The following is a 19,992-nucleotide window of genomic DNA, read 5'->3' as shown; positions in this document are numbered from 1 at the left end:
CCAGACCAGAATAGGCCCTTTCACGTCTATACCTACCATATTAACCATCAATATAACGCGGTGGTGATTCAATTTCATGGCGACAGGCATAGACCGTGGCATATTACTCAGACAAACCGCAACCTGTAGCTGCAGGACTGTCCAGGTGCGTTGCTGCCCTCGACTGTGCGGCTTGGGCCATCAGAGTTAACGAACCAATAATAATGTCAGGATGCATTATTCTACACACCCAGCGTACCTTAGTAGAATTACTTAAAACTGGAAGGCTAAAAATGTATTCGATGCACAAATGGCGAGGAGGTAAATAATGCTCTCCCCCCTCCTCTCCCGCCACCCCCCACCCCGCCCCCCGCCCCACTCAACGGGACGGTAACAATAATAAAAGACGCCTGCAGGGTGGATCATGACAAAGGGAGAGGAGCATCATTGTAGCACAACAGAAGATGAGGGAAGTAGTCAGGCAAGTGAAACCCTGCTTGAGGAGGCAGACATGGATCTATATGTAGATGAGTATGACCATCACGGCAACTGAAATGAAGAAAGGATCACGTCATGCACCATTATGGATATTGACTTCTGCTTTACTCCACTTGACGAGACAGATATAAAAGGATTTATTACAACCCCTGAGCTAAAGGAGGAAAGATCGACGGGGCAATGATGGACATTACCTGAGGAGGTTATGCGAAGGCCATCGGACAACAAGGAAAACCAATACTCCAACTGAAAGAGAAACAAACTGGACTGAATTGGACACCATTCGTCAACATAGAGGATACCCCAGGCAGGGCAGGAATTCGGTAGAATAGAGAACACCCCAAGTGGAGGAAAAATAGAAGAAAGAGAGGATACCCCAGGCGGGGCATAATTCGAACACCGAGAAAATATTGGCTAGAAAGGACTTATACACGAACTATGCTGGACTCAATGTACCGGTTGTAGTGCAAGGGAACTCAACTTGCTAGTATTATCCTTTAAAAAGCTGTAACCGACGTAAGAGGCAGGCCCTAGTCCGTACTATGGATAAAACATTGAAGAAAGTGAAATCAGACAGTCCGGCAGAAAGGACTTACATAGTATAACCTTGATGGGAAAACCAACAGATAGCTCCAGGAGCTCGGGAAGTAGCACTACCCAAGTGAAAGGACAACCCTGGAAGCTCACCCATGTGGAATTAATTGCGAAATTGCCTATCTTGGGCATATAGCCAAGGGCCATTAGGGGGAATTGTAAAGGATAAATAATACGGTTGTAGATATGGGGTCAGAATTATGCTGAAGGTTGTGAACTTATCAATTACCTATGTATGTAACACTTGCTTATAAAGGTATAACACGCTTATACGCAGTATATTATAGCTTAACCTTAGAAAGACTTAAGCAGCCAAAATCAGCAGATTTCTTTACAAGTCCCTGAGAAGAGATAAAGAAACCAGGACAACCATACCAGGCATCGGATAGACTGGGGTAGAGGGCAAAATGGAACAAAACAAAGATGAGAGATGGGCAGTTTCATGTACCACTCAGAGCCCGTCTGATAAGAGTCAACAAAACAATGTAACTTCGCTAATAGCAATAGAACTATCGATGATTTTGTAGGAGGAAAGCTCCTCTCCAACACCTGTATAAATTATGCTTGAAAACCCTTCTATTTCAGAGGTTCCAAGATTGAACCTTCCCGTGCATTGCTCGGAATAAAACCAATAAACCTGAGGTTTCGTTTGTTTACTTCCTTGGTCGTTATACAGTGGGAAGCTGGGCGAGATGTCGTTTAACTACATCAGTTAGTCCACCTTAAAGGAGAGAAGCCTCCTTTTTACCCCAACACCTCCCCTCCTCACCCCTCCCCTCTCCTCTCCTCTCTCCTCACATCTCTCCTATGCTCGTCTCCTCTCCTCTCCCCTGCCTTCTTCCCTCCTCTACTCTATTCTCCTCTCCTCTCCTCGCCCCTACCCTCTCCTGTCCCCTGCCCAGTCCTCTCCTCTAATCCCCTCCCCTCTTCACTCCAATTACCTCTCCTCTCCTCTCATCACATCTACTCTCCATTCCTCTACTCTCCCCTGCTCTGCTTTCTTCTCACCTCTCCTCCCCTACACTCTCGTCCCCTCCCTGCTCATCTCTACCCTCCTCTCTCCGCTCGTCCCTCTTTTCCTCCCCTCTCCAGAACTCTCCTCCTCTCGCCTCCCCTCTCCTCCACACTCCTCTCATCTCCTCTTTCCTCTGCTCACCTCCTTTTCCTTTCATCTTCTCTCCTCCTCTCCCCTCTCCTCCTCTATCCTCTCCACTCGGCTCATTCCTTCTCCCATCTGCTCCTCTCTCCTCTCCACTTCTCTCCTCACCTGTTTTCCCGTTCTCTCCTCTCGCCTCTCCCATCTCCCTGCCTTTCCACAACTCTCCTCCCCTTTCAGCTGTTCTCCTCAACTCTCTTATGTCCTCATTTCCTCCCCTCTCGCCTACCTTCTCCATGCCTCTATTCCATTCTCCCCACACCCCGACCCTCTTCTCCTCCCCTTTCCTCTCCTCCATTCTCCTCTCATCTCCTCTCATCTGCTCTCCTCTGCTCTCTCATCTCCAATCATCTCCTCTCCTCCCCTATCCTCTCCTCCCCCCTGTTTTCAAGTCGCTTCTATCTCTACTCTCCTCTCCACTCCAATCATCTCTACTCCGCTCCCCTAACTTCTCCCCTCTTCTCCTCTCCCCTCCGTCTCACCTCTTCTCCCCTTTCATTTTAACTCCTCTCCTCAACTTGTGTCCTCTGATGTTCTCGCCTCTCTTCTCCTTCCCGCTCCTCTCGTTCCCTCTGATCTCCTGTACCCTCTCTACTCCTCTCTTCTGCACTCCTCTCCTTGCCCTCCTACCCTCTCCTCCCATCTGCTCTCCTTTCCTCTTCCCTCTTTTCACCTCCTCCTCTCATTCATTGTCTTCTCTCTCCTCTCCTCTCCCCTAACTTCACCACCCCTCTTTTCCATTCACCTCTACTCACCTCTCCACTACCCACTCTTCTTTCCTCTCCTGCGCTCTTTTCTACTCTCCTCTCTTGTCCCATGTCTCATCCTCTCCTCTCGTCTAATCTACTACCCTCCTCTCTCCTTTTCTTCTTTTCTCTCCTCTCCTCTCATCTCCCCTACTCTCCTCTCCGTTGCTCGACTCTCCACAGCTTTTCTCCCCTCCATTCTCCTCCCCACTTCCCCTCTCTTCTCCCCTCTCCTCCCCTCCCTTCTCATCTCTTCTCGCCCCTGCTCTCCCCACTCTCTTCCTATCTTCTCCTCTGATGGTCTCTCCTCTACTCTCCCGCCGCCCTTCCCCTCTCCTCTGCTCTACTCTCCTTCCCTCGCATCCTCTCTCCCCTCTCCACTTCACTCCATTTCTCCCTTCTGCGTTCCGCTCCTCTCCTCCTCTCCCCTCTCATCTCTCTTCTCTCCCCTACCTTCTCCCCACCTCTAATCCACTCTCCTCTCCTACCATCTCCCCTACACTCTCATCTCCATTCCCCTCCTCTCCTCTCTTCCCCTCTCCTATCTTCTCCTCTGTCCTCTTTTCTCCTCTCTTGTCCTCTCCTTACTTCTTATCAACTCTCCTCTCCATCCCTCTACTCATCTCTGCTCTGCTCTCCTCACTACTTCCCCTCTCCTCTATCCTCTCCTCCACTAAACCCTCCTCCCCTTCCTGCTCATCTTCTCTCTTTCCTCCTCCAACCTCTCCTCTCACCTCCTATCCTCTACTCTGCTCTGCTGTCTTCTCCACTCCACTCATCTCCTCCCCTCACCTCTGCTCTCCTATTCCCCTCCTCTCCTCTCCTCCACACTCATCTCCTCTCGCCTACTCCCCTCCCGCCTCCTGTCCTCTCTCTTCTCCCCTCCTCACCTCTCTGCTCCTTTCATCGCCTTTCCTCACCTCCAGTCTCTCCATTCCATGCTCTGAGTAAAATAAACGATAGCATGGCGTGTGACTATCTGCATGGCATCGGTCGCCATGAATCCTTACTGACCATTGTATTAACAGCACACATGTATCCTTACTGACCATTGTATTATCTGTCCCCATGTACCCTTACTGACCAATATGTTATCTGCCCCCATATGCCCTTACGGACCACTGTATTATCTGTCCCCATGAACCCTTACTGACCAATATATTATATGCCCCATGTCCCCTTAGTGACCACTGTCTTATCTGTCCCCATGTATCCTTACTGACCTCTGTATTATCTGTCCACATGTATCCTTACTCACCATTATATTAACAGTCACCATGTACCCTTACTCACCATTTTATTATCCTTCCCAATGTACCCTGACTGACCATTGTATTATCTGTCCCCATGTATCCTAATTGACGACTGTATTATCCATCCGCATGTGCACTTAGTGACCACTGTATTATCACCTCCCATGTATCCTTACTCGCCATTATATTAACAGTCACCATGTACCCTTACTGACCATTGTATTATCAGTCCCCATGTACGCTTACTGACCACTGTATTATCAGTCCCCATGTACCCTTACTGACCACTGTATTATCAGTCCCCATGTACCCTTACTGACCATTGTATTATCTGTCCCCATGTATCCTAATTGACGACTGTATTATCCATCCGCATGTACACTTAGTGACCACTGTATTATCAGTCCCATGTATCCTTACTCGCCATTATATTAACAGTCACCATGTACCCTTACTGACCATTGTATTATCAGTCCTCATGTACCCTTACTGACCACTGTATTATCAGTCCCCATGTACCCTTACTGACCATTGTATTATCAGTCCTCATGTACCCTTACTGACCACTGTATTATCAGTCCCCATGTATCCTTACTGACCATTGTATTATCAGTCCTCATGTATCTTTACTGACCATTGTGTGATCAGTCGTCATATATCTTTACTGACCATTGTATTATCAGTGCCAATGTATCCTTACTTAGCACTGTACTGTCAGTCCCCATGTATGTTACTGACCTTTACTTAGAAATCTATCCTTCCATTTGTTTTATTTCACTTGTGTTACGCCGAGAAGTGAATTGAAAATCTGAAATTACAGAGTTATTTTACATCTCAGTAATAATAGAAACTCCCTAAATGAAGCTGCTCCCTTCACATGCATGCTGTGATTATGTGGACTTAACTATTTCTGCTTTTACCAATAGCGCTTGGTTTTGGATAAAGTTATTTGATCTGAAAGCCACGTTGCTTTTAAGATATTTTGCAATTGAAAGTGATGCAAAGAAAAGTTTCGGACAACTTGTTTATTCAGTGACTGTGATTAATATCCTTCAGTGTGCAGTTTAATTGTCTCACTGGAGAGTTCACTCAGGCTATAAATAGGGATTTTCTTCAGCCTGTATACAAATGTTTGACTGAAGTTGTTGTCTAAAACGAACAGTTCTCATTGGAGGTCACAGAAAGTCAAATCATGTTCTGGGAGATTCCAACTGAGCTTAGGATCCTGTGGGCACTTTTAAATGTGGAACGTATTTATTACCCGCTCCTCGCTGCTGTTGGTGTTCCTGGTGAGTCCTTCATCTGCAATTAATTATGTAACCCATGTTTCTCTGTATTTTCTGTCCTTGTCCTTTCGTTCTAGTTATTAATTGTATTCAATTTAAACCTCTTGTTCTGTGTCTGGCAATGCAAATAAGTTTCTGTCATGTAATGTTTGATCATTTGTGAATTTGTTGCTCCCAGTTCAATGAACAGTATGTTGTTTTCACAATTTAAACCTATTTTCTGTGTCTGGCAATGCACGGAAGTTTCTGTCATGTAATGTTTGATAATTTGCTGATTCGCTGATCCCAGTTCAATGAACAGTATGTTGTTTGCACAATTTAAACCTCTTGTTCTGTGTCAGGCAATGCACGGAAGTTTCTGTCATGTAATGTTTGATCATTTGCTGATTCGCTGCTCCCAGTTCAATGAACAGTATGTTGTTTTCACAATTTAAATCTCTTGTTCTGAGTCTGGCAATGCACAGAAGTTTCTGTCATGTAATGTTTGATCATTTACTGACTCACTGCTCCCAGTTCAATAAATAGTGTGTTGTTTCCGCAACTTGTTTCCAGTGATAGTGGTTTACAGGATTTGACAGAAATTTGATTTTATTGACACAAGATATGTTAGTGAACGATTATATTATTGAACAGCTTGCAGTCAGCTTTCTGCACTTATGCCCAGTGTTGGATAATAAATATGTGTTCAGCGGTAATACGTGTTTTAAGGACCGTTGGTTATTGTTAATGACACTGACCTGTGGAAATCAGCGTTGAGAGATCCTTCACAAATACACTGAGATATGAGACATTATTCACTAATGATTCCGCTATAGACAGTTGTCGTAATTTCCACCGCCTCCCGCTCTGCCTCACAGTCACTAATTCCAGGTGGTCAGGACAGGGTTAAAACTGCAATACGTCTTCCAGTAAAATGTTTGTTCAGTTGTGCTTGAATTGATTTATTTCCCTTGTTCAGCCACAGTTCAGGAGAGCTCGGGGTGGGCCACACAGTAGCAACTATTCAAAATGTAGCACTATATTGTGAAATATTTTGATATTTCCAGTCTCAAACTCTCTCTGTCAACTAGAAGTCTGTAACTTTCTCACACCTAGTGAAAGGCAGCAGGTTGACACGGTTCCAGCTGTAAACAGACACGTTCGAAAATCCTCTGTGACATCATACAACATGGGTCATCATTAGTCTATTGTAAAGCGACAGTGCCTTCTTTAAAGATTATTTGCAATATTCTTGGAAAGTCAGCTTAAGCCAGTTACAAAGTGTACTTTCAATACAATGGTTGGAAAGGTTCTGATTTCGATACATAATGCAATTCAAGTTATCTTCTTCAGCCTTCGACACAACCGCCATAATCTCGCCAAAGACTCCATTCCCCTCTCTGGCAACAAATTTCATTCCCCACCTTGGCCACAGACTCCATTCCCCTCCCTGTACAGACTCCATTCCTTTTCTTGGCCACAGACTCCATTCCTCCCTTGGCCCACAACTCCATTCTCCTCCCTGGACACAGATTCCATTCCCCTCGCTGTCCCCAGACTACATTCCCATCCCTGGACAATGACTCTATTCCCCTCAATGGACACAGGTTATTGACAAACTCGCGGCTTCTTGTGCTGAATTATTGCTCACTCTGACTTGGATATGGCGTTATATATTAGTCTCATTCAGCGCTTTAACATCCCGGCAAAAGTCCAACACATTAATTCTTTCAGTCATGACCCAGCAACCACACATCACATCCAACGCTTCACTCACTCCCTGTCACAACACCCAAACATCCCATACACTGGTACATTCAGTCCAGAGCCAACACCCACACGTCCCATCCATTGGTACATTCAGTCCTTGCCCCGACACCCACACGTCCCATATATTGGTTCTTTCAATACCTGTGCCAAACACCACACGACCCATCCGCTGGTGTAATCAGTCCTGACCCAAACACCACACGACCCATCCGCTGGTGTAATCAGTCCTGACCCAAACACCACACGACCCATCCGCTGGTGTAATCAGTCCTGACCCAAACACCACACGACCCATCCGCTGGTGTAATCAGTCCAGACCCAAACACCACACGACCCATCCGCTGGTGTAATCAGTCCTGACCCAAACACCACACGACCCATCCGCTGGTGTAATCAGTCCTGACCCAAACACCACACGACCCATCCGCTGGTGTAATCAGTCCTGACCCAAACACCACACGACCCATCCACTGGTGTAATCAGTCCTGACCCAAACACCACACGTCCCATCCGCTGGTGTAATCAGTCCTGACCCAAACACCACACGACCCATCCGCTGGTGTAATCAGTCCTGACCCAAACACCACACGACCCATCCGCTGGTGTAATCAGTCCTGACCCAAACACCACACGACCCATCCGCTGGTGTAATCAGTCCTGACCCAAACACCACACGACCCATCCGCTGGTGTAATCAGTCCTGACCCAAACACCACACGACCCATCCGCTGGTGTAATCAGTCCTGACCCAAACACCACACGTCCCATTGGATAGTTCATTTAATCCTGACACATTTCACACATAATTCTTTGAGACAGCTGATGTTGCTCTCAATCTGAAATATAAATTCCCTGTTTTTCTCTTTCTTGCAGTGAACTTAGTGACAATAATGATCCTGTCTCGAGGAAGGTGCGGTCTCTCCAAGTGTGTCAGCCGTTACCTGGTGGCAATGGCAGCGGCAGATCTACTGGTCGTTATCCTCGACCTGATATCCAGGCAGATTGCTATTCTTTATTCAACCGTGTTTGAGTTCATGTGGAAGATTAATGTTTGTAATATCCATGCCATCCTGCTTTACGCAGTCACAGACTGTTCCGTCTGGTTCACAGTTGCTTTTACCTTTGATCGATGTATAGCCATTTGTTGTCAGAAGCTCAAAACCAAATATTGCACCGAGAAAACGGCGACTGTGGTTGTGGGAACATTGAGTGCGCTGTTCTGTGTAAAGAACACTTTCTGGTACTTTATGTATGGAGGTATGTATCAGATTTCCAATGGTACCTGGTTTTGTTTTGTTACATGGGAAGTCTCTGAGTCAGTATCATGGGCAGTAATTGAATTCCTTCATTATATTATAACACCGTTTATTCCATTTGTTCTGATCCTTCTGCTCAATACTTTAACTGTCAGACAGGTTTTAGTATCGAGCAGAGCCCGCAGGAGACTCAGGGCCCACAGCAGTGGGGAGAGTCCCAGTGACCCAGAGATGGAGAAGCGAAGGAAATCCATAATTTTACTGTTTGTTATATCCGGCAATTTTATCCTGTTATGGGCAGTGTTTCTGTTATATTCTGTGGTTGAACGATTGTATTTGTTAAACTTTATTCCTGTATATCTACCTCAATATGTACAGGAAATGGGATTTATGCTTCAGCTCCTGAGTTGCTGCACCAACACATGTATTTATGCAGTGACCCAGTCGAAATTCAGAGAGGAGTTGAAGAATGTGGTGAAATATCCCTTTACTGTAATTGTTAAATGTATTAAATAATAAGAATCACACAATGTTTTGGGCTGGTGTTCTGCCCAATCCGCTCATCTCTGTTATACACACACAGTGAGGCCTGTTTTCATCTTTCACCGCGCGGATTCAGCGACTAACAAAAATGATAGAGGTGACGAAGTCCACGGAGATCTGTCCCGCTGGACTCCTGCAGGTTTTATCCCCGCTAAGACGTCTGCTGCGGCCTGGGACGGGTTTATAAAGCTCCCGACCGCCAGGCTCGTGTCGGATGTGTTTACCCAAAGGGAGCGGCGCGGGAAGGTGGCTCTGTTACTTTTCAGTCCACGGGCGGGCCGCTCAGTCCCCATCACTCCCAGGGAAAGCTGGGTGGAAATGGCCTGGGACCAAACAACAGCCAGGGAGGGAAGGTTTGAAAGGCTCAAAGGTCAGTGCTTTCATCCTTTTACAGGCTCCTTGTGTTTTTCTCCCAGTGGGGTTTAACCTGAGCAGCCCCAGCGCCCGGAGACAGTGACGTATCCTTGTTTCAGATAATCTACCTTTGGGATTAAAGGGTCTCCTGCAGACGGAGTATATCCCAGTGACATTCACCACTATAACGTTCCTTTGTAAGTGTGCCTGAACAATGCGGTGATCTGCAGGTTGAAGTGTTCCCCGTAAACACTCGACACACATTAAACTCAGCTCCTCCTCACTCTCTGTAAAATCTCCGAGCTAAACATAGCCCATAATATGCAGTGTTCAGGGAGGGTGGTAACGAGCTTTGTTGCTAGGTATTGCAGTATGTGTGATGTAATAAAGCGGGGAAACTCGCATGACACTGTGCCTGAGCATTGTGACATCACAGACCTGCCCTTCTGACCACGCCTTGGCCTGTGGTTGACCCAGAATCGCATTTCAGACATCCCTTCTCCTTCACACCTCACTTTACAAAGAGTTACTTAATGTCTGCAGCACAGAAATAGGCCATTCGGTGCTCGCGGCTGCAAACTGGTCTGAGGCGTTCCCCTGAGGTTTCCCTGGGGGTGCTGGGAGTTAGCAGCCCATCTGCCTGTGGACTGCAAATTTACAGAGCGACCTTCCCCACCCCGACCCTTTCGGCCCAGCAAAGCATGTCAGAGCTTACTCTATCATCACATCCTGATCTTTAACGGAGTGCACAAAGAGAGTGCTAAACTTGGGAACGTAGAGAAAGGTGAGATTCAGTGGTAAGTCCGTGGTGAGTCTGGCTGAGTATTAGCTGGAAAAAGGGACATTTAGATTAACGTTTTGAATTGAACTTAGAACTTTAAAAACAGAAGTTAGCAGAAACTGCCTGTTAGTGGCAGTTAACTATCAGTCAGCTGTAAGTGTTAGTCTTAAATATGTGCTAATTACTGCGAGCAATGGTCATGGAGCTGAGACAGCACTTGTAACTTGTGTGTGGCTCCAAAGGTATAAAACTAAACACTAACTGCTGATGCACAGTGTGTTCTGCACAGTGATATTAAACGGAATTTGGTGAGAGTTTGAATGGGAACAATGGTTGAAGGAGGTGCTGCTTTGGCCTCCAAAATACAGCAGGTAGATGAACGTTTGGTGAGTTTTACCTTTTTTCTCGAAGCTTGGTCCACACTAAGACCTGGGAGCAATAACAATACTTTATTAAATTAATAATTTAACTATAATTACTAATTAATTAATATAATTATAAATAACCATTTGAATAAAAACGAAGTAATTAAATTAATTCAGTGTGTAAATAAGCAAATACATTTAAAAAAATAACTAAAGATGGCAGGGCAGGCAATGAGTAGAGACATTAATGTGTGTGAGTTTGTGGACATCAAATCTGTCCCACATTCCTACATCTGCAGGAAATGTCTCTGCTTTATTCTCTCTGGCTGAGGGTAATTGGGCTGGACTGCGAGTTCGACACACTCTGAAACACACAAGAGAAGCGATTTAATCCAGAAAACAGTCACATCCCACAGAAAAGCGCAGGCTCAGTAAAGTCCGTGGCTGATTGGGTGCCGTGAAGCGAGAAATGAGAAGAGGCTGAGAATGAGACACTGCTCCTGCCCAACGATAAGGATAAAGATTGCGTGGAGAACATCCACAATACATACCAAGGTACGTGGCTCAGAAGGTTGTCCACAGGCAGAGATAGGAAGAAATATTAAACAATTACTTTGCATCAGTATTTATCAGGGAGACAACACAGGTGGACATGACATTGGATGATATTAGAAATGAAATAACTGCATTTAAAATAACAAGAGGGAAAATATTATATAAACTAATCAAACCGAAAATGGATAAAATGCCGGCTTTGGACAACTTACATCTAGAGAAGAGATAGCAGAGGCATTAATAAACATATTTAATATTTCGTTAGAATAAGGTGCAGTGCCGGAGGATTGGCAGATACCAAATGTAATACCTATTTTTAAGAAGGGAGGTAGAACGTGTCTGAGGAACTATAGTCCAGTCAACTTAACATCGTTGGGAGGAAAAATAATGGATTCCCTAATAAAAGAGAAAGTGGAAGAACAACTAGAAACCAAAAATGAATAGTCAGCATGGATAAGAAAAGGGAAAGTCTTGAATTGACCAAATTCTTTGAATTTTTCGAATAAGTAACAGATAGCGTAAACTAACGTAATGTAGTAGATATAATTTATCTAGATTTCGAAAGGCCTTCGATAAGATACCCCATAATAGACTGAAATGGCAGATCACAAATTGTAATTACAATTAATAATAATAATTGTGATTTTTTAAAATGGAGTTAGCAGATTTTTAAAATAGATCCCACAGCCTGTTTTTCAGATTGTGGGAAGCATGTGTGGGATGCCTTCCGCAGAGGGTCAGATGTTCCAATTCATAGACCAAAGGCCTTGAGAGCTGGGCACAGACACAGATAACATAGAATTTGAATTCTATAATAAGATACAAGTTAAATAAAAAGAATCATAACAACATGTATCCTGAATTACTAATTAAAGTATATAGAGGCCAGATTGGAGGAAGCAACCGACCAGATAATCATGTATTAATTAATCAGCACATATTAATTGTAACTTGCGTAATTACATAATGCTATAATCTGAAACTGTCTAAAATAAGATGTCTCTGGCAGTTTCTCTGAGCATTCATTCAAGGATAGCTCACCTGCCAGCTTGTATCTCCGAGTGGTGGTTTGAAGTTAACTCTAACAACTTGGCGCAGTCAGCAGGATCTACTGGACGGGCAGATTCGACACAAGAAGCCAAACCAACCGAATAATGAGTGAGTAGAGAATTACTTTGAGAAATTCTCCTCGCAAAGTAACCAGAGATCGAACGGATCTGAGGTAGAGTCCAGGCAGCCAGTAAATCCAGTTGAAGGGTGCATCAGGACAATGTAAATAAGTACTGTAAGTGTTGGGACAATAAGTACGCATACGAGATATCGGGGAAAAAGCCTCAGTGTAAATAGTTCCGCATAAGTAAAGGTGGAAAAACAGCACTAGGTAAAAAGCCTTGGTTTAAAAAGTTCTGCTTAAGTAAAGATGGTAAAACAGGAACTGGGGAAAAAGCCCCAATGTATGAAATGGCAAAGGAATCTGCCAAGGCCCTTGGAGGGCTGATGTATAAACTACCAGAAGAGTTTCTGAGAGATAAATCTGAAAAGGTCATGAAGATGGTTAAGGCAGGATATGATGAAGGGAAAAAGATAATTTTAACAGCCGGAAAGATGAATAGAAAGATACCCGAATGTGAGATGGACAGAGAAAGTGACAAAAGACAACAGGATGTAAGTAAAAAAATAGATATAGATGGCAGAAGGGAATGGACAGAGGAATTTGGCCAAAATTTGTATCCCCCACTAACAGGGTTATGATTAGGACCTGAAGAAAATGAAGGATTGATTGGGGGCCAGAAGGCTTGCTTCGTAGATATTTTTCGGAAGTCCATAACAAAAACTGTTAGTGACTTTCTTAAGTGAAGTATGGATACAAAAATAGAGCCGGCCAAACAATAAGCTTTGTTGAATGAAGAGAGATTTGAATGAAAGTGCTTGTGTGATTTTTAACTTCGGAATATTTGAGGTGGGAATTAATGAATTTTTCAGGTGTCTGAAAGCCTGCTTCAGAAAGTGATGGAGCTGTCTGTTGTTATGGCCCCACCCACTTTTTCAGACAGAGTGAATTTGTTTTAACCCTTTGCAGTGTTGTCCTGTATGAGGGAAGTTTTAAGAAAGTGTGAACCTAGAATTGAATTACATTTTAATTTAGAAACCCAGGTGTGGATTTATTCAGATGATATGATATGGTGCTAGGAAATGCACAAAGGATAGGTTTGTTGAGCAAAAGATAAAAAATGTGTGGTCCCGATGGTTTTAAAAAAAAAATTTCAATACGCTCTCTTGTCAAAAGAAAACATGTAATCATTGATTACATTTTGTTGAAAGACAATACATTTATTCTTGGAATGAGATAAAGAACGGAGAAGGGAAATTGTAATGCCTTAAAAAAAGAAGCCTGCGTGGGTGTCTCAAGGCTGCGGGCTTGGGAAGTACGCCCCCATATTCCTTTGTGTAAAATCTTGATGTGAAAGCTTCGGGCTCAGTAAAAAGATTTTTAAATAAAAGATTGGCAGTACAATATTTGAATTGGGATTTTGAGATATTTCTGGTGATTCTCCTTGATAAACATTTTGGTTGTATTGGAAAATCTTGGGTTTGGAAGACTTTTAATAAAAGTAAACATACTGCGTCAGAAGCTGAAGCTTAAAAAGATTAAATTTATGAGATACTGTATCACAAAATTGAAGTTACAGCGCAAAAGATTAGAATTTTTGATGTTCAGCTTCTAAAACAGAAGTCAGGCACATAATTATAAAACAAGTACTTTGCATTCTGTGATCTGTGAATCACTATAAGCATAAATGATAAGTCCGAATAAAAAACAGTATTACCATTTTTGACATTTCATAATCCAACAATGAATACAAATACTACAAAAGGGGAGCAGAAATTAGGATGGGAGCAGTGAAGAGTTAATCTTGTTGTGAAGATTTCAAGTACCACTATTTAAGAAAATACACAACAAAATGAAATACATTTAACATAAAAATTTAAATCTGATCTCTTAAAAAAAAGAAATGTAACTATAATGTTTGGAAACAATGTAGAAATACCTTCAGGGATCAGGTCAAACTCCTGGGCAAGTGGGGAGCTATCTGCGAAAGTGTAAAAGGAATTTTGAAAAAAATTAAATGTTAAAACGGCAGGCTTTAGCAGTTTAGAACAAAGGAAAATATAAGTTGAACTTGTGACTTAAGATACAGTGCTTGAAGAACCATAGAAACTGAGACGTAAAGGCTTTGAAACTGGAACATTTGAGATAACGGAAAGCAGCTATCAAAGCCTACGTGCTAGACTCTGTTCTAGTTATGAAAAAGACATTTGAGAAAACGGAAAGCAGGATTTAAAGTAAATCCCAAACAGGCACAAATCGGACAACCTGTGGTACAGTACCTGGGACACGAAATATCCCAAGGAACTCAGACCATGTCCAATGTCAGGAAGGAGGACATTAGGATTATGCCACGACCAAAACCAGTCTGAGGGGTGTGTAAGGAACTGGGGTTCTTTAGCTATTGCAGGAATTTTGTGCCGAACCACAGCAATTGCAGAACCAATACAATGGCTAGTGAAAGGAAAATCCGGTTGAAATGGAAATGGTAAGAGTCTAACTAAAACCTGGATTATCCAAGATGTGTTTTATCAACAGAATATAAACGTGATCATCACCGTCCTTCCGATTCTACAAGGACAAGCTACAAGGCCGCCCCGAGGGGGCCCAGAAGCATTTAACCACAGCGGAGGGTACAACAACTACGTAAAGCAGTCTCTAGAGGGCGGCATCTAAGTGTCAGGAGCGTTTGTCTTGAAGCCATAAGATAAGTGTGTAAAAAATGTTACCTGAATATTGTAAACCAGGGGAATTAACCTTGGGAAATTGCGTGGTAGTTAAAACAGGAACAGAAGTAATGTTGTTATTTGACAATGTCCAGCATGAAATGTGACCTGTGAGCATACATTAATCAGCCCTATACCTGCCAGAAAAAAATAGCCACAAGACTAAAGCATTGTAAATAGGATTGCTAGACACAATCCTGAGAATAGCTAGTGACACATCAGGAGCAAGGGAGTAACACAAGAAGCTGAGACACAAAGAAGGAAGACAGAGGAGATTTACAGCGAATGACGTATTAACTTTACAGGGACTCTCTAGTAGATGCACCAGATATACAGGCGATCCAGGCAGGTGTAGATAGTTTGAGGGGAACAACGGAGTTACTAATCAGGAAACAGACCAGGATTGAGATATAATCTTCACAGTTAGGATCTAAAACATCCAAAAAAAATGCTAGAGGGTGTATCCGTATTGGAAGGCCATGCACGAACAATTAACGAGCAAAATAAGCAGGAATTGAGAGGACGATGCCGAGGACAGGAAAAGAGACACATGTCATGCCTATGGGAGATGGATGATTGTTCAGGTGAGACACAATATGGATCAGATACAAACCGGGCGAGTTACAGGTTCAATAAATAGTACCCGGTTGAAAGAAATGGCACAACACACTGGGCCATTAGATGCATGCACCATGAAACACAGAAACATAGAAACATAGAAAAAGTTTGCAGGAATAGGTCATTCGCCCCTTCGAGCCTGCACCAACATTCAATAAGATCATGGGTGATCATTCAGCTCAGTACCCCTTTCCTGCTTTCGCTCCACACCCCTTGATCCCTTTACCTTAAGGGCTATCTCCAACTCCCTCTTGAATATATGAGATGAACTGTCATCAACAACATTCTGCGGAAGAGAATTCGACAGGTTGACAACTCTCTGAGTGAAGAAGTTTCTCCTCATCTCGGTCCTAAATGGCTTATCCCTTGTCCTCAGACTGTGACCACTGGTTCTGGACTTCCCCAACATCGGGAACATTCTTCGTGCATCTAACCTGCCCAGTCCCGTCAGAATGTTTCTGAAGTCCCCTCTCATTTTTCTAAACTCCAGTGAATACAGGCCCAGTCGATCCTATCTCTCCTCATATGTCCTCCCATCCCGGAAATCAGTCTGGTGAACCTTCGCTGCACTCCCTCAATAGAAAGAACGTCCTTCCTCAGATTAGAACAAAACTGAACACAGTATTGCAGGTGAGGCCTCACCAAGGCCCTGTACAGCTGCAGCAAGACAGCCCTGCTGCTATATTCAAATCCCCAAGATATGGGGCCAACAGGCTATTTGTCTTCTTTCGGTCTGCTGCACCTGCATGCCAACCTTCAATGACTGATGTACCATGACAGCCGGATCTCGTTGCACTTCCCCTTTGCCTAATCTGCCGCCATTCAGATAATATTCTGCCTTCGTGTTTTTGCCACCAAAGAGCATAACCTCACATTTATCGTTATTACACGACATCTGCCACGCAATTGCCCACTCACCTGACCTATCCAAGTCACCCTGCAGCCTCTTAGCATCCTCCTCACATTTCACACCGCCATCCAGCATAATGTCATCTGCAAAATTAGAGATATTATACACAATTCCTTCATCTAAGTCATTGATGTATATTGTAAATTGCTGGGGTCCCTGCAATGAGCCCTGCGGCACCCAACTAGTCACTGCCTGCCATTATGAATAGGACCCGTTTATCCCGACTCTGTCAACCAGTTCTCTATCCACATCAATACATTACCTCTAATGCCATGTGCTTTAATTTTGCATACCAACCTCTTCTGTGGGACCTTGTCAAAAGTCTTTTGAAAGTCCCACTACAACACATCCATTGGTTCTCCCTTGTCCGCTCTACTAGTTACATCCTCACAAAATTCTCAAAGATTCGTCAAGCATGATTTCACTTTCATAAATCAATGCTGATTTGGACCAATCCTGTTAGTGCTTTCCAAATGTGCTGCTATTTCATCTTTAATAATTGATTCCAATATTTTCCCCACCACTGATGTCAGGCTAACTGGTCTGTAATTACCTGTTTTCTCTCTCCCTCATTTTTCAAAATGTGGTGTTACATTCGCTACCCTCCAGTCCATACGAACTGATCCAGAGTCGATGGACTGTTAGCAAATGATAACCAATGCATCCATTATTTCTAGGGCCACTTCCTTAAGTATTCTGGGATGCAGACTATCAGGCCCCGGAGATTTATCGGCCTTTAGTCCGATCCATTTTCCGAACATAATTTCCGACAAATAAGGATTTCCTTCAGTTCCTCCTTCTCACTAGCCCCTCGGTCACGTACTATTTCCAGAAGGTTATGCGTGTCTTCCTTCATGAATGCAGAGCCAAAGTATTTGTTCAACTGGTCTACCATTTCTTTGTTCCCCATTATAAGTTCACCTGAATCTGACTGCAAGGGACCTACGTTTCCCTTCACTAATCTTTTTCTCTTCACATATCTATAGAAGTTTTTATGTTCCCAGCAAGCTTCCTCTCATAATCTATTTTCCCCCTCCGAATTAAACCCTTTGTCCTCCTCTGCTGAATTCCAAATTTCTCCCCGTCCTCGGGTTGATGCTTTTTCTGACCAGTTTATATGCCGCTTCCTTGGATTTAACGCTATTCTTACTTTCCCTTGTTAGTCACGGTTGAGCCACCTTTCCCATTTTATTTTTTACTCCAGACAGCGATGTCCAATTGTTGAAGTTCATCCATGTGATATTTAAATGTTTTCCATTGCCTATCTGCCGTCAACCCTTTAAGTATTATTTCCCAGTCTATTCTAGCCAATTCATGTCTCATACCTTCGAAGTTACCTTTCCTTAAGTTCAGGACCCCAGTCTCAGAATTAATTGTTTCACTCTCCACCTTAATAAAGAATTCAACCTTATTGTGGTTACTCTTTCCCAATGGGCCTCGCACAACAAGATTGCTAATTAGTCCTTTCTCATTACACATCAACCAGTCTAGGATGGCCAGCCCTCTAGATGGTTCCTCGACATATTGGTCAAGTAAACCATCCCGAATACACTCCAGCAAATCCTCCTCCACCGTATTGCTACCAGTTTGGTTCGCCCAATCTATATGTAGATTAAAGTCTCCCATGATAACTTCTGTACCTATGTTGCACACATCCCGACTTTCTTGTTTGATGCTGTCCCCAAACTCACTACGATTGTTTCGTGATACACAACTCCCACTAGCGTTTTCTTCCCTTTGATATTCCGCAGCTCCACCCACACAGAATCCACGCGAATGTCCTTCCTTACTATTGCGTTAATTTCCTCTTCAACCAGCAATGCCACCCCACCTCCTTTTCCTTTCTGTCTATCCTTCCTGAATGGTGAATCTCCCTGGATGTTGCGTTCCCAGCCTTCGTCACCCAGGAGCCATTTCTCCGTGATGCCAATTACATCATATTCATTAATTGCTGCCTGTGCAGTTAATTTGTCCACCTTATTACGAATACTCCTTGCATTGAGGCACAGTGCCTTCAGGCTTGTTACCTTAACACACCTTGTCCCTTTAGAATTTGGCTGCAATGTGGCCCTTTTTGATTTTTGCCTTGGGTTTCTCTGCCCTCCATCTTTACTTTTCAGCCCCCATTTTACTTCCCTCTGTCTCACTGCATAGTTTCCCATCCCACTGCCATATTAGTTTAACCCCTCCCCAACAACACGAGCAAACTCTCCTCTGTGGACATTGGTTCTGCACAGGTACAAAGCGTCCGGTTTGCACTGGTCCCAGCTCCCCCAGAACCGGTTCCAATGTCCCAGGAAATTGAAGCCCTCCCTTCTGCACCACACATTCATCTGAGCTATCCTGCGATTCCTACTCTGACTAGCAGTTGGCAGTGGTAGCTATCCTGAAATTGGTACCTTTGAGGTCCTGTTTGTTAATTTAGCTCCCAGCTCCCTAAATGCAGCTTGTAATTCCTCAGACAGAGTGAGTCAGACTCAAACACAAACACATAAAGTGCTCCCTTAAGACAGAGAGTGAGAGGCACAGAAACATTGCATAATGCCATTTCTTCGTCAGTTGAGAATGTTATAAAGTTATCGACATGTACAGATTCAATAGAATATATTCAGGTATAACTGAGCAGGATTGGAGGAAATCGGTTTGAATTTAAAGATTTACCAGCAGTGGGGTTTGGACCCACGCAGCTATACATCCATTGGATTTTATGTCCAACGCCTAACCCACTCGGCCATCCTGGTTTTGTCTGTATTCGGATTTTGTCTCTGTGAGAATGTGGGCTGCAGCTCCACTCTCACAGACAGAGGTTTTCAATGAGCTTTTTCAAATATTTATCGTAATATTGACACAGGGGCAACTCCCCTATTCTTTTTCGAGAAATGCTCTGGAAACTTTCACATCCACCCGAGGGTGCAGACGGAGCATCAATTTAACATTTCATCCGAGAGTCAACAGCTTCAACAATGCAAAATTCCCCAAGTGCTGCATTTGAGTGTCAGCCAAGATTATATGCTCAAGTCTCAGGAGTCGGACTTACACACACAGCCTCCTGATTCAGTCGAGAATGCTGCCACTGAACCAAAGACGATACCAAAGCTCACATCCGTATTACTTTCCCCAAGTCTTTTTATAAAGTTCCATGACATATCGAAGTAATATTCAACATTTTGAAAAAGCTCCACCCTCGTCGGGGAATTGAACCCCGACCTCACGCGTGACAGGAATGGATACCAACTACTATACTAACGAGGAACTGACGGGTATTTGTTTTGTCAGAGCAGGAATCGAGCTGTGAACAGAACTGGACACCATGAGAAGTCGACAGGCACATTGAGAGACAGAGACAAACCGACAAACAGGGAGAGACAGACAGCGAGATAGAGACAACGTGAGACAGAAAGTATGAAACTGAGAAGGAGAGGCAGACTGAGTGAGAAAAATACTCAAACACACACATATACAGAGATGTGTGTGTGTGTGCTCTATAAAGAGAGAGAGGGAAAGAGTGAGAGAAA

Source organism: Pristiophorus japonicus, chromosome 23, assembly GCF_044704955.1.
Source record: "Pristiophorus japonicus isolate sPriJap1 chromosome 23, sPriJap1.hap1, whole genome shotgun sequence".
NCBI lineage: Eukaryota > Metazoa > Chordata > Chondrichthyes > Pristiophoridae > Pristiophorus > Pristiophorus japonicus.
This window is presented reverse-complemented; position numbering follows the sequence as displayed.